The sequence below is a fragment of the Chelonia mydas genome, chromosome 3 (genome assembly GCF_015237465.2).
Source record: "Chelonia mydas isolate rCheMyd1 chromosome 3, rCheMyd1.pri.v2, whole genome shotgun sequence".
In the NCBI taxonomy this organism is placed as follows: Eukaryota; Metazoa; Chordata; order Testudines; family Cheloniidae; genus Chelonia; species Chelonia mydas.
Genome location: NC_057851.1, coordinates 124,286,620 through 124,300,189, shown reverse-complemented (window position 1 = coordinate 124,300,189; position 13,570 = coordinate 124,286,620). Strand labels below are relative to the sequence as shown.

Genomic DNA, 13,570 nt, shown 5'->3' with positions numbered 1-13,570 from the left:
GGAGATGCCTAAAATGCTGAGGAAAGGGGCAAGGCATAGGCCCCAGATCCACAGAGGGATTTATATGCCTAACTTCATGGATCTGGGCCTTAGGTGCCAGCCAGCAGACAGGCTGGGGATTCTCAGCCATAAACCATTTCCTAGAGTTAAGGCACGCTAGCCCTTTCACATGGGGGGGGGGGGGGAGGAGGAGAGAAACAGACAAAAAACCCAACCCTATCAAAGCCAAAGACCCAAGGGTTAGGATGTTCTCATGGAAGGTGGGAGACCTGTGTTCAAAGTCCTTGATCCAAATGAGGCAGAGTGGAGGGTTGGAAAACAGGTCTCCCTACCCCAGGAGAGTGCCCTAACCATTAGGTGCACACACCTCCTGAGTTGTTCACCCTCAGCTGTCTCTTTTTGTATGGGTTAGGTGTCCTCAGAGCCACTCTCCAGCCTGGGCCCCATAGGCAACTTAGCCAACTCTATTTAGAGAATCCCACCAGGGTGAGCTAAAGCTCAGAGCAGCTCAGCAGCATCAGGAGTTAGGCAGTTTTGTACATCCCCACTGGCATGAATTTAGATGCTTATGGGGATTTAGGGCCTCCTAAAAAAAAAACATTGCTCAGCTGTCACCTGACCCCGAATGTCAATAAAAAGGCAAGTAGGCACCTAATTCCCTCTCTGAAGCTAACTCTGTACACTCTATATCACAGGGGTATATGCCCCATACTGGTTCTCTGTGACCTGGATTAAGCCAGTCAGGCCCAATCTAGACCTCTCAGAACCAGTGTGGGGAGTACACCCCATAACTGGCATAAAGGTCTAGCTTCACAAATCAGCCAATTAAGCAGAAAATAAGTGAAAAGGTGAGTGGAGAGCTTTGATTAGAGGGAAGCTCACCTGAGCAGAGGTGGGTGGGGCTAGTATAAACCCAGAAGGCTGTCAGCAGCAAAGGCTGGCAGGAGGAAATTTGTGGTCACCCTCTGTTTAGTAGAGGGAACACAGGGAAAGAGTAGGACCTTGGTGGCCTGGCCCGGAGGGAAGGGCGTACCCCAAAGAAATTAGGATGGAGAAGAGGGCCTGTGGGATGCATGGGAGGAAGTAGCAAAGTTGGGGACTCAACAGTCCTTGGCTACATGTTGTAGGGTCCCTGGGCTGGAACTCGGAGTAGAGAGTGGGCCCCAGGTTCCCCTACCAGCCACTGTGGGAGTGGCACAATGAGGCAGTGAAAGGAAAGACTACCTGAGACTGCTGGTGAGAAGGGACCTTGATTCATCCCGGGAAGGGGAAAACCACATAGTGATCTGGGTGGAGGGCTGAGTCACAAAGAAGGCTGCAGTTTCTGGAACGAGACAGGGCCAGGTACAGAAAGGGAAAGACCATGATGGCGTGTGACCATTGGAAGGGGTGTCGGGCTGGTAGAGCTAATTTCCAGGACGTGGTGCCATCCTGTGGCAAGCTGAGTCCCCTGTGACAGTCCCTCTGGTTTAAAGGAGCTATAAATGAAAAAAAAAAAACACCTCTGTTGCAGGGGGCATCCCTGCCTGGTGTAGAGCTGATGAAACATTTCTGTGCTGGCCCCTCTTAATGCCTCCAGCATAAGTGGTGGGGTGAGGGGGAGAAAGATTGCTGAAGAACACTAAACTAGCATAACAGCCCGCAGAGAGCCATTGCAAATCGAGGCAACTTTAAGTTACCTCAGAGCAAGGCCAGAAATAGGGAGGCTCAGCACAGAACCAGAGGGATGGAAAATGTGGTCCTTCATTCTTAGCATTTAGTTCTTGGGGGGGGGGGGGGGGGGGGGGGGGGGCCGGTGGCAGCAATTTTGCATATCTGTTTGCCACATCATTCATAACTTCCTAGGGTGACTTCACATGCTTGCTTTTGCTATTGTGGATCTCTGTGTGTCTCTCCCTATTGTGAAGTAGCAAGAGGTGTGCTCCATGAAGGAGATCAATACTGTAGGACAGATGGAGTCCAAAATGACTTTTTTAAAACACTACATGCAGGTATCAAATAAAGGTACTAGCCACTTTCCCTCCCTGCATCTCTGGGGGATGATTTTTTTCCCCCCCATACTCACCCTGTGGCTAAGGGGAGGAAACTTCACTGAGGAATCTCTTGTGTACAGACCCTCTGAGGTCCAGAGATAGGGTGACCAGATGTCCCAATTTTTACAGGGACAGTCCCGATATTCATGGCTTTGTTTTATGTCAGTGCCTATTATCCTCCAGCCCCGTCCTGATTTTTCACACTTGCTATCTGTTTACCCTATCCAGAGCAGCCTGGGCCACTTCTGGCTTTTGAGGCCCCTAGCCATAATAAAAATTGATGACACATGAAAACAAAATAAGGTGCCAAAAAAGAGTGAGACATAATTTGAATATTTTTTATTTAACAAATGCTTTTCTAGCTTTTTTCTGTGCAAATGCACTAATTGAGGAAAAATCTAGCTTTCGTGCAATGTCACAGTTGATATTAAGCATGGGAAGCCCATTCCAACGCTTTGGGTCCAATAGGGATGCACATAAAAAGTTGCAAAACTTATCAAATGCCAAAAAATTAACAAGTGTCTAAATTTGAGGCACCCTTTGAGCTTGAGGCCTAGGCCAAATGGCCCTCCTGGCCCCTCCTCTGATTCGCCCTGCTTGTATAGATTACCCCAATCATTCCTTTGGGCTGGGGCTTGAATGCCTGCAGCATGAGCCATTAAGGATTCCCCTCAACCGTATAGATCTGTCAGTATCTGCAAAAGGCCTGGGCTATAGAAGTGGAGGGCTAGTACCCCTGCACCAATTCTGGGTATCCGTGTCCCATCATTCCCTGTCAGTGCGAGCTCCAGAAGACCAGAAGTTTCCCTTTGACTGTCTTCTCCTGGCACACTTCCCCACACAGGCGAAAGAATTTAGGGCTGTATTAGCTTTCCTGGGTGATCTCTATGGAGTTGGTAAAGACATGTTGCACATGATTTCAGCCAGTACAGGGAAGCTTAAAACTCCACCTCTCCAAGCCCCCAACTATGCAGAGTGCTCTCCATGGTGGGGGGTGGGGGGGAGATACTGCCAAGAGGCAGCTGACCCAGTTCCCTTCCACATGGAAGGGGGAAAATCCACACTCAGAAGTTCCCTTCCCCCATGGGGGGGGTGGGGGGGTCAATACAGTGCCAAGGCTAGAAGTGATGCCAACAATTCTTTAGGTGGGAATAGGAGGCTGTCATACGAAAAAAACACTTAGAACTGCAGATGTACTGTAGTAGTATTTCACCAGGCATTCAACAGTAAATATTAGCTTTAACCTTAAACCCCTGAATTGTGTGTCTACCAGGAGAAATTAACAGGATTAAAACTATCATGGAGTGAAGCCATCCTTTTTGCTGTTTGTTTGTTTGTTTTTCAATAGCCTGGGTCAGCAGAAATCCTACTCTATCTAGCCAGTCATTCTCCAAATGGTTCCAGAGACCATTTGAAAGGCCTATAACCTTGAGGAAAAACAGACTGCAAAGTAGCCCCAAAAGTAAGGTCTGGATTGGAATTTGTTTACAAATTGGAAGCAGAGAACAGTTGTGGCTGCACTGCTTTTTTTTTTTTTTTTTGGTACTCGCCTGCAACTTGTTTTTCCCCACCTCCAAATATGCCTCTTGCTCAAAAGCTGACTCTCTTCCTGGAGAGAACACTTTAAATTCTGTAGCTTTAAAAGCCTGTGATGTACTTGGGAAATTTCAGTGGTCTCAGGAGCACAGGAGAAGCTGGCTGATGCAGCTGCCTTTCTACCTCTTGAGTAGAAACAAAACACAAACCCTTCTCTCCCTCATGCCCTCTTCTCCCACGCTCCCCCCCCCCCCCCTGCAAACCAAGGGAAAAATCCACAAATCTGAATTCAAAATGGAAAACTAACCACCTCTGTAACAGAGCGAAGAGCTCCACTGTTCCTTGCTGATTGAGAGCAGAAAGATATTGTTGTTGCATTTGTCTTATAAAACTAGCTGCCTCTTCTACTTAAAAATGGCTTCTCTAATGCTGTAGCTCACGAAAGCTTATGCTCAAATAAGTTGGTTAGTCTCTAAGGTGCCACAAGTACTCCTTTTCTTTTTGTGAATAGAGACTAACACGGCTGTTACTCTGAAATCTAATCATTCTTATAATTGGAAAATAAATCAAACAGAAGCCGTGGAGTAAAAAGACCACCAGTAGGTGGCAGAATTCACTCAGACCAACCATCCTGAGGTCTTGCTTCTCATTTTGAGAATTCTAACCTTATAAGAATGTTTGGGCTATACTCAACACCATGGGTCTGCCTGATTCATATTAGGGAATTTTATTGTCTTCCTTTATATTACCAAAAGCTGAGACATTAACTTGAAAGATACGAAGGGTGAACTTAATCCTTGATGAAAATCAAAGAATCCCATTTTGCCTGATTTCTAACTTTGGCTGTATTTGCATTATTATTGATTTTTTTTTTTTTAAATGGGTGTGTATCCTGACTGGCAGTTGATTCCTTCTGATGACTTTCTGCTATATCATTGGCCCAGGCCAACCCCTCCTTTGGAGCAACCAATCACCAGGGAACTAAAGGGAGAAAAATCCATGAGAATTCCCTCAGTCCCTTCTGAACCGTTCTGTCTCTATTGGAGAGAGGAATAAGGTTTGCTCTGCCCCAAGAAATGGGCCATGGTTCCATCCCAAAGAGAGCTTCTGTATCTCTATGCTAGCTCCAGGACCCCTGGCATCCTCTCCCATTCCCTACCAGTGTCTCTCCAAGACAGCCATGCTATCATGGCCTTATCTGTCTTCTACTACAATAGGGATCTCAATTTAAAGGCCACTCCCTAATATTGCAAGAGGCTGCACAAAAAGAATGACTCTCTCAAGAATCTCCACTGGGCCAGTGAGGCCCCTTCAAACTCCTCACACTCATAAGATTTCAATCCACAAGAGCCATCTATGAGGCAAGTGGCATAGCTTAGGATTGGAAATGTGGGTGGGCCCTGACTTTTCAGGTGGACGGGCAATGATAGATTGTGGATAGGTCAGCTTTTTCCCCTGATACCATGCCCTCTCCCTAGCCCTGGTGCCCCCCGGACACAGGGCTTCACCTGTGGAGCTGGGCACATGCATGGGCAGCTCAGAAAATGGCAAGGCAGAGCTGCCTGGGGAGGTATCTTTCTGAAGGGAGGGTGCATAGCTCTGTCCTGGATTTCAGGTGCCCGAGTGACGCTCTGGGCCGTTGTGGCCAGTACTACACCTGTGCTCAGGTCTGGGTGGGCCTGGAGGCTAACTGGTGGGCTGCAGCCCACTCCGGCCCACCCATGGCTAAGCCCCTGTTATAAGGCCTCACCCAGGAAAGGGGCATGGTGCAGTGGAGGCAGCTGATTTTTTCCCTTCTGTGCAGGACAGTGAAGATCCACATACCAGTATCTCTAGCAAGAGCTGGGCTACCGAACTCTGATCTCTTCCATTGAGTGACTGAGTTGGTTCATACAAATAAGCATTTGAACATAACTAGTGCCAATGGATATAAATCCTCTTTTCTTCCAAGCATTTCTCCACCTCAAATCTATCCCCATTACGAGTCTGGAAGTAGAAGAGCAGAGTACTGAACAGCTCCACGTATGTCACGGAGATGACAATGCACTGTAAAATACACCACATGCCGGGTTACTTTTATTTCAGCAGAATGGAGGAATAGAAATCCTTGAGAGAAAATCCACCACAAAATTAAGGAGCTCTTATAAAAGAGAATTTAGTGCTCCTAAAATTTTTTCTTCCCTAATATTTACTTTAATTAGGGCCTTCTAGGCTTGTACAGCTGCCAAAACTGAAAAAGGTGAGCTTAATTGTGAGCCACATGGGTCTCTCCAAACTAGAGTCTGTTACTTAGCCAGATGTGCACTTGCAACTGAGTGAAAATGTAAAGACACATACTATAGGGCCACCAAGAGACAGTAGGCCAGATTTTGTTCTCATGAAACCTGTCTACATTAGAGTAAATCTGGAGTGATTCCATTTTAGAGATCAGACCATTATCTCCCTTCACCTAAATGTTTAAGGTCCGATTCTCCACTGGCCTGCACTGTGTAGCCATTTACACCTGTGCAAAGTGGTAGCATTTTGTATCAATTCTCACTGGGCAGTGTTTGTCACTCACTTTCCAGTGCTTTTCACAGAGGTACATGGCTACATACAATTGTGAGGCACGGGAGAATTGGGAGTTTAGCATAACCTTGGGACTTCTGGGGAAAATAAATTTACTTTATTCAGTGGCTAACTAAAAAGGAAGCATTGTGCACAGCCTCGAAGCTGTTGTTGTCTGAGAAAAATAATGTTTTGTATCCTTTCATATTGCTTTATGATAGTGGCCTTATAAATGTAGCCCCAACTCTCAAAGTCAACCAAATAAAATTTTCCACCTTCTTTCACTTTTCAATATTGGAAATAGTAGGTCTACTAAGGCCTGACTTCCTCTGTCCTAGAGGTCTTTGGCAGACTGAGTGAGACATTACAAGAGACTAAGGCTAAACCTTTTTCAAAAGTTCCTAAGTGACTTGGGCATTTTGGAGTCACTTTTAAAAATGAGACTTGGCACCAGAATCATAAAAGGTATTTAAACACTTAACTCCTATTGAAATCCAGTTAGGCACCTAAATACCTTTAAAAATCTGGTGCTTAGGAGCTCTTATAAATTTTACTTTAAAACCTGGTGCCTAATGCAATGTTTATATGTCAGTGGAAAGACTCCTACTGAGTCAATAGTCATTGGATCAGGCCCTTGGTCCCCCAGTTAAAGAAGATGGGGATTTTGAGTTGCAATTCAGTCTCAGCCTCTTGTGATGTCATGTTCCAGCTCCTTCAAAGATTGCTGAAATCCTCCTGCACAGTGAGGGAATTTGGGGTATGAAATCAGCAGGAAAAAAACTAAATAATAAAGATGTCCTTGCTGTATCAAATGTGAAATAAAGACCACATTTATTTGTGTTCAAGTCTTTAAAGTTGGCCTGCATTAGGAAAAGAAATGGATCTATGCATTATTTTGTTTGTTCATGATATCTAAGAAGCCTGAAAGTTCTGTGTCTGTCAGCGGGGGGGGGGGGGGCATTATAATATATGAGGGAGAGGGGATTTTTCTTTCTTGTTCTGATATTAGAAATTCAGTTCCTGTAGAACTTGGGAAAACTCTGGTTTGAGAACTATTGAATTGATTAGACATATCAAGAGAATGAAATCTTGGAAACTGGGAAGAAAAAGTTTTAGTCAGACTATGTAAAATGCATGATTAAAACATACTAGCAGCTATTTTACTCCAATGACAAACTTAACATTTTGGAGGAAGGATGTATTTATGAGAGGTACAGCAAACCTTATCTTATTAACACAAGTGTGAGAACAAATGATAGACATCTCAGATGTCTAACAGATCTTTTAGTAAAATCAAACAGGAAAACCTTCTTTTTTAAATACATAATGAAGAAGCAAAAATGAAAAAGCAAAAAAATGCCTTCTTGTCAACTATTTGAAATGGGCCATCCTGATTATCACTACAAAAGTTTTTTTTCCCCTCCTGCTGATTGGTCTCGTTAAGAGTTGGTATGGCAACCCCCATTTTTCATAGTGTGTGTGTATATGTATATAAATATCTTCCTACTGTATTTTCCACTACATGCATCTGATGAAGTGGGCTTTAGCCCATGAAAGCTTATGCTCAAATAAATGTGTTGGTCTCTAAGGTGCCACAAGTCCTCCTCGTTCTTATAGCTATTAAACAATCATAACATTCCTGGCAATGATTTTAGAAAAACAAAATAGCTCCTGTGACCCTAAAAACACCCCAATGCCAGTGGACAAGGGGCTCCCTGTGTCTAGCAGTGAGTCTCAGCTGGCCACAGCAGTTCAGTGTACCCCAAGTCGTTGTCATATCTGATACTAGTTTGTATATGTATCTAAAAAGTGTCAAGTAAAGTAACAGGATGGCCACTAATACTGTCTCGGGTTTGTACAGATATATGAAAAATTATACATGTGCTGGAAATATGTTCTTAAATCATGTTTGTCAGGAGTGCCTAAGTCATCCAGTCCTAGACAAAGGAATGTGGTTCCACCTGCTTGAATGTGTCTCCAAAGTAAACTGAGCAAGAAGAGACTATGACATTTGCCTGATGGCTTGGTCTATCTTGCATGTAAACCAGTGTGGCGGATGGACACTTAACACTCCCACTGGGGGACAAAAGCTGCAGCTTCAGGAAATCTTCCTGCCTCCAGAAGCAAGGTCACTGGTTCTCTGTGCTTATATCTTCCAGGCTTCAATCTGGCATCCTGAAGAGAGAGACACAAAGCACTGAACTCGGAGTTGCATTCTGGCGAAGAACTAGCCAGCCATGCTGGAAGATCAATTGTGGTGAGAAAATTACCGTGAACAAAAGACTCTAGTTTGTAAAGTTAGGTTTTAGCTTTCAAAGCGTATGTGACACTGCACCCATATTCTTCACAGATATTATGATCTCCTTGACGACAACATTATGTATTCTGCAAGATAAGTCATGTGAGGCATCATTGGAAAGGTTATGATTTACTGAATATGATTATCCTATTTGTATGCATGTACCATTTTTGTATCTGAAGTTAGTCAATACTGACTATATCTGTACTACAAATGTGTTTACACCTGGGGAACGTCCACTAGGCAAAAGGCTCTCCATCTAGATGGCTGGCTGGGAAGGGCCCATTCAAGTTAATGAACCATTAGGCCTTAGAAGAAGCTTATTTCCCACCTAGGGGGACTTCCTGAGGATGCCACAAACAGCCGCTGACTCATGACTGCTGTGAACTACAGGGACATGTGACCAGGTCAACTGGTGCTGGACTCCATCTTGGGATCTCTGTGTTTTTCCACTGACTGGCATGGGAACCAAGCCTTGAAACAAGGGGTTCCTGCCATATGCAAAGGCTGTTTAAGGCAGGGGAGTGACACTGTGGTTCTTCACTCACTCCCCACCCAAAGAGACTGTTGGAAACACCTAAGGAACAGAGACTGAACTGGGGAAAGTGCTGGACCCAGGCTGAAGGGATTTTTGGCCTGGGGATTTTAAGCTGTAAGCAAGTGCAGCTGGCCCCTTAAAAAGGTGCATCCTGCTTGTACCATCACTTAGGGTGAGGATCTGCTATTCATATCCAATCTCTTGAGTATATTAAGCTTACATTGCATTTATTTGTTTGGTAGGTAATCTGCTTTGATCTGTTAGATTTTAAGTGATAAGGGATAGCAGTCTTCTGTAGTTAAACTTATTTTTGCTTTGTCTAAAACCAGCATGTGGGAGTCATAACATGGGGCAGAAAGTTGTTTATCTCTCTCCACATCGTGTGTGTGTGTGGGGGGTGAATTTCATGAGCTTACACCGTACAGTTCCCTGTGCAGCACAAGATGGCATAAATTTGGGTTTACACTCCGGGTGGTACATGCCTGAGTAGCTGGGAAATTCCATAGCTGGAGCCTCCCCATGCAGAGCTGATCACAGCAGTCTGCATGTAACTGCAGCTGGGTGAGTCCCTACCTGGTATGCATGCCGGTAAAAGCACAGGCTGGAGCCTGGGAGAAGACTTGGCAGGCTGGTCACAACAGTACAGTGTAAAGGGACCAGGCTGGTGGGTCAGGGGGGCTCAATGGTACCCCAGTTCTAGGTGGAACCCCAGGGGAATACATCCCCTGTGTCTTTACTCTTGTTCGTAACCATTTCTATCCTAATATCTGTTCTTTGTTTTGTTATGTTTCACAACCATCTCAATGCAGTGTTCCAAGCTGAAAAGTAAAATCCTCAGCCAAACTAACAGGCTAGTACTGTGTATTGTCTCTTCAAAGGAGCAGTGAACTTGATCAGGCTCTGGGAGTACTCCAGTGAAAGGGGCTGAGCACTGCAGAGGAGATGGTTTTAGGGAAACTTGGGACTGGAGGTGTCACCCTGAAAGGAGTAACCAAGCTGGTGGAAGCCAGGGTGAGGCCATTGTGCTGTTAAGCAGGCTTCTGGTGTCTGGGCTCTTTGCCAAAGCTGCACAGCACAGAAGCACCTAGGTTTACAGGGCAGGCAGAGACACAACCCCTTGCTGGTCTGGGTGAACCCCCAGAGCATCACAGCTCTCTAAGAATCCAACATGGTGTAAATGCTGCTTCAGTGGTACCTAGAAACCCAGAGGAATCTGTGCTGTCACAGATACAGAAAGATTTCTTGAAGCCTGATTTTTAAGTGGCTTGTTAGGGACGTGAACAAGGACAAAACAGCAAGATGCGGACAGCAGAGAACTATCTAGAGTGGATGAAGCTACTAAATACTTGTCTTTACTGAAGGAAGCTCCTGCTGCTGTCAGAAAGGAGCTGGTGGCTCCTTACAAAGCTGCTTTCCTGCTCAGCTGGTTGCCTGCTGCTCCCTGAACTCCTACAGTTGATGTAGCAGGAGGGGTGCACATGTTGAAAGGCAGCTAATAGCCAGCGCACAGGGCAGTAGTGAGTGGAAATGGTGACCTCTTATGCCAACCACACAAGTGGGCAGACACTGGCAGGGTGGCAGAGGCCAAGCCACTGGGAACTGGGGTGAGAGTGATCCGAGGAACTGAGACTTGGGTGGGATGACTGAAGCGTACATTAAGAATGGGATGTATGTTTTGGGTGGGAGGCAAAAGGGGGAGGGCATGGGGTTGGCAACTTTGAATCTGTAGCAGAGCCTTCTGAATTGGTCCTAGGTAGACCAATGTGTATGTTACAAGCAGGGATGTAGGTTTTATACTGGGTCCGGTGTGCCGAGACAGAACACCACACGTGCATACAGCTCGGGGTTGTGCGTGACAAGTAGAACGTGAATGCTGCTCCTGCATTTGCACAAGCATATCAGGCTTTCAGAAATATGTTCCCTAGACTATTAATGACTCCTAGTAATCTGGGACACAACAGACCCCACCGCCAGAAATATTTTTAGGGCTTCTGTAGCCTTATAGCAAGTGGTTTTTTTGTTTGTTTTTTAATAGATACTCATAGGTGAGAGAGGAAATGTTGACAGAATGACTCAGATAACCTTTCATTTGCTTGTGGAAAACAACTCTTGAATCTGAATTTGTTCAGGTTATTTGTGGATTCACTGTAATACCACATGGTGGTAGATCTAAGGGAGAGAAAAGTAGAATTGGCTCCATTTACTCGTTAGGAATGGCCCTAAAGGTAAATCTTGAAAGTGAATCGCCAGACTTACCAATGTGGTGCGAAGGATGGAGCGACTGAGCTGCTGCCACAAAAAATGTCTGTGTGCATGATTCACTAGCAGTGGGGGCAACCATGTCTTAACCACTAATTTATGAGGTGCCAATAAACACCTGAACAGTGCGACCGTGCCTGTGTCCTGGCTGACTCTTGCTGGAAATACAAGAGTTGCATTTTGGGTCAATTACAGAGTAATCCATAAATAACAGTAACCATAGATGTGTTTTGCTATTTACAGTAAATGATATTTTCCTCTGCAAATGATCAATCTGGACATTCCAATCAACAGCATCTTTGTTACTTCATTTCTGGCTATGGTAGCTGAGTAAATGTTGTAGTGTAATGCGACATAAGAAAATGCCATAAATATAATACGATTCATCATGTATTAAAAACAGCACGGTAGAATTGCTGGCAGAGAACTTTCTCAGCAGGATCAGTGTGCTCTTTGTTACTGAAAAAATGGCAAGCTGTCTCCTGAAAGAAGAGCATAGGTTAATTCCACCATCTTGAAAACAAAGATGCTGTTGGCTACATTGGAACAAATGTGCTGTTCAGCTGGCAGGCTCCTGCACAAATATAAGCATGTACAGTAACTGGGTATCTCAGTAAAAATGAAGAAAGGCTTGCCTGTTTATATGCACAAAAGGCACGGTCTAAAATGACTCTTTCCAGATGAAGGAAAAGAACAGAAGTGAGGGATTCAGGACAGAGCATGGTGCATATACTTGTGTACAGAAGCTATTCTGAAAACAAAATGGCTGCTAAAGTCTGTACACACAGACAATACCTAGACCTGGATAGTAAAGGAGCAGTAAATAGTTAAAATGGTGGTGGTTGTTTGAAATGGTGACCTCTTTTGTTTTCTAAGTTGTGTTGGATTCCTCTCCCATTATGCACTATTGGACAACATATTCATAGATGAGTGAGCTACTAACCTATAACAATTCTTAAAACTGGGGAAACAGAAGCAAGTATGAACAGGTCATTTGTATGTGGGGACTATGTCAAACTACAGCTGTCCCCTACGTTCCGCTACATCCCCACATTGGGGCAACCCGTACCTCCTGAGAAGGCCTGGGTGTTGAAATACCTGTTGTGGTACTGGGATTTCAGTTGGTTTCTCAGTAGCTCAAATAACTGAGACCACACATGCAGAGAGCAAAACGCACAGTTTAAGAAATAACTAGTAGTTTCAGCTATGACCCAGCTGACTGACAGAATAGTGCAGCAGCAGCCCATCTCAGGTTCTCTGGTGCTAAAGATCTTCCTGTTTTTAATCATCTGACATATGGGTTTTTAGCCTGAGTGGTGTTGCCACAAAGGGACTCGGCGGGGTGGGGGGGGGGAATCCAGTCCCCAAGGGGTTGTAAAGCAGACCTCCTGTCACCACCATCTGTGGTATGTATATGGCCCCCATTACTGTAAATACATAAAGATGTAAGGAGCTGATGGTTTTAGCCTCGCTATCCCATTGGGGTAAGGAAGTACTATTCTCTCCATTTCACAGTTCTGAATTTGCTCCCTTTCAAGGGCTTGAGGAGAGGGGGAGTGTACTGGAAATGACAGGAATCAAAGATGAATATGAGACTGTTTGGGCAGGTTGAAGGGAGAAGAAAAATATCTAGAATCTCCCATTTTTGAGGCCTTTCAGTTTCTATCTGCTTTACTAAAATGATTTTTGCCTTTCTTAGCAGTACAGATGGGCCAGGAGCAGCTATGAAGCAAGTTCACAAAACACAGGAAGAGAATTATTTTTTGGAAAGCAGACTGAGATTATTTTCTGATGCACGTTCTCACCCTATTTGGATGGGAGAACACAGGTTGCTGAGGGTCACATACAGCAGAGCCTGCTGCCAGTTTCACTGTCTACTGTCCTAGCTTCCTAAGGAGCCCCGTTTGCAGGCATTACAAAAACAACAAAACACAATTTTTGTGTAAAGCTCCCAGGAACACTGGTTCATGCCCTGAAAACCAGAATTCCTGATTTTTCAGGGATGTGGTCATGTAGGCACCTGATACTCCCTGGGTCAATTTTCCAGCCATTGTACGTACTTAGACTCTTCCTCCTGCTTTCATTCTGGCCTGTTGTGAGTTGGCAAGCAGCCCTCCTCCACAGTGCCCATAGGGTTCAACAAGCCCCCTGTAAGGCCACTATGACTCTCTTATTTCCTTTCCCCCATGTCCCCCACACACAAGTGATGCAGAAGGCTTTGCACAGAGCCTTGAGAGCAATGATCCAAAGTCTATTGAAGTCAATGGAGACAGATCCAAGTGAATTTAACCAGACATAATTCAGTGCACATGTATATAAAGAGTACAACACTAACATAAGGCCATGTTCTCTCTGACT

At 44.9% G+C, this 13,570-nt stretch overlaps 1 long non-coding RNA gene across 2 annotated transcripts in view; it reads left to right on the top strand.

The window, feature by feature from the left end:
* The window catches only part of LOC122465110, a 57,305-nt gene that overhangs the window by 12,135 nt on the left and 31,600 nt on the right, over nucleotides 1-13,570 (top strand). For both annotated transcript variants that reach the window (XR_006289679.1, XR_006289678.1), the window contains exon 2: nucleotides 8,276-8,373. This is a non-coding gene — a long non-coding RNA (uncharacterized LOC122465110). The remainder of the gene's footprint in view (nucleotides 1-8,275; nucleotides 8,374-13,570) is intronic.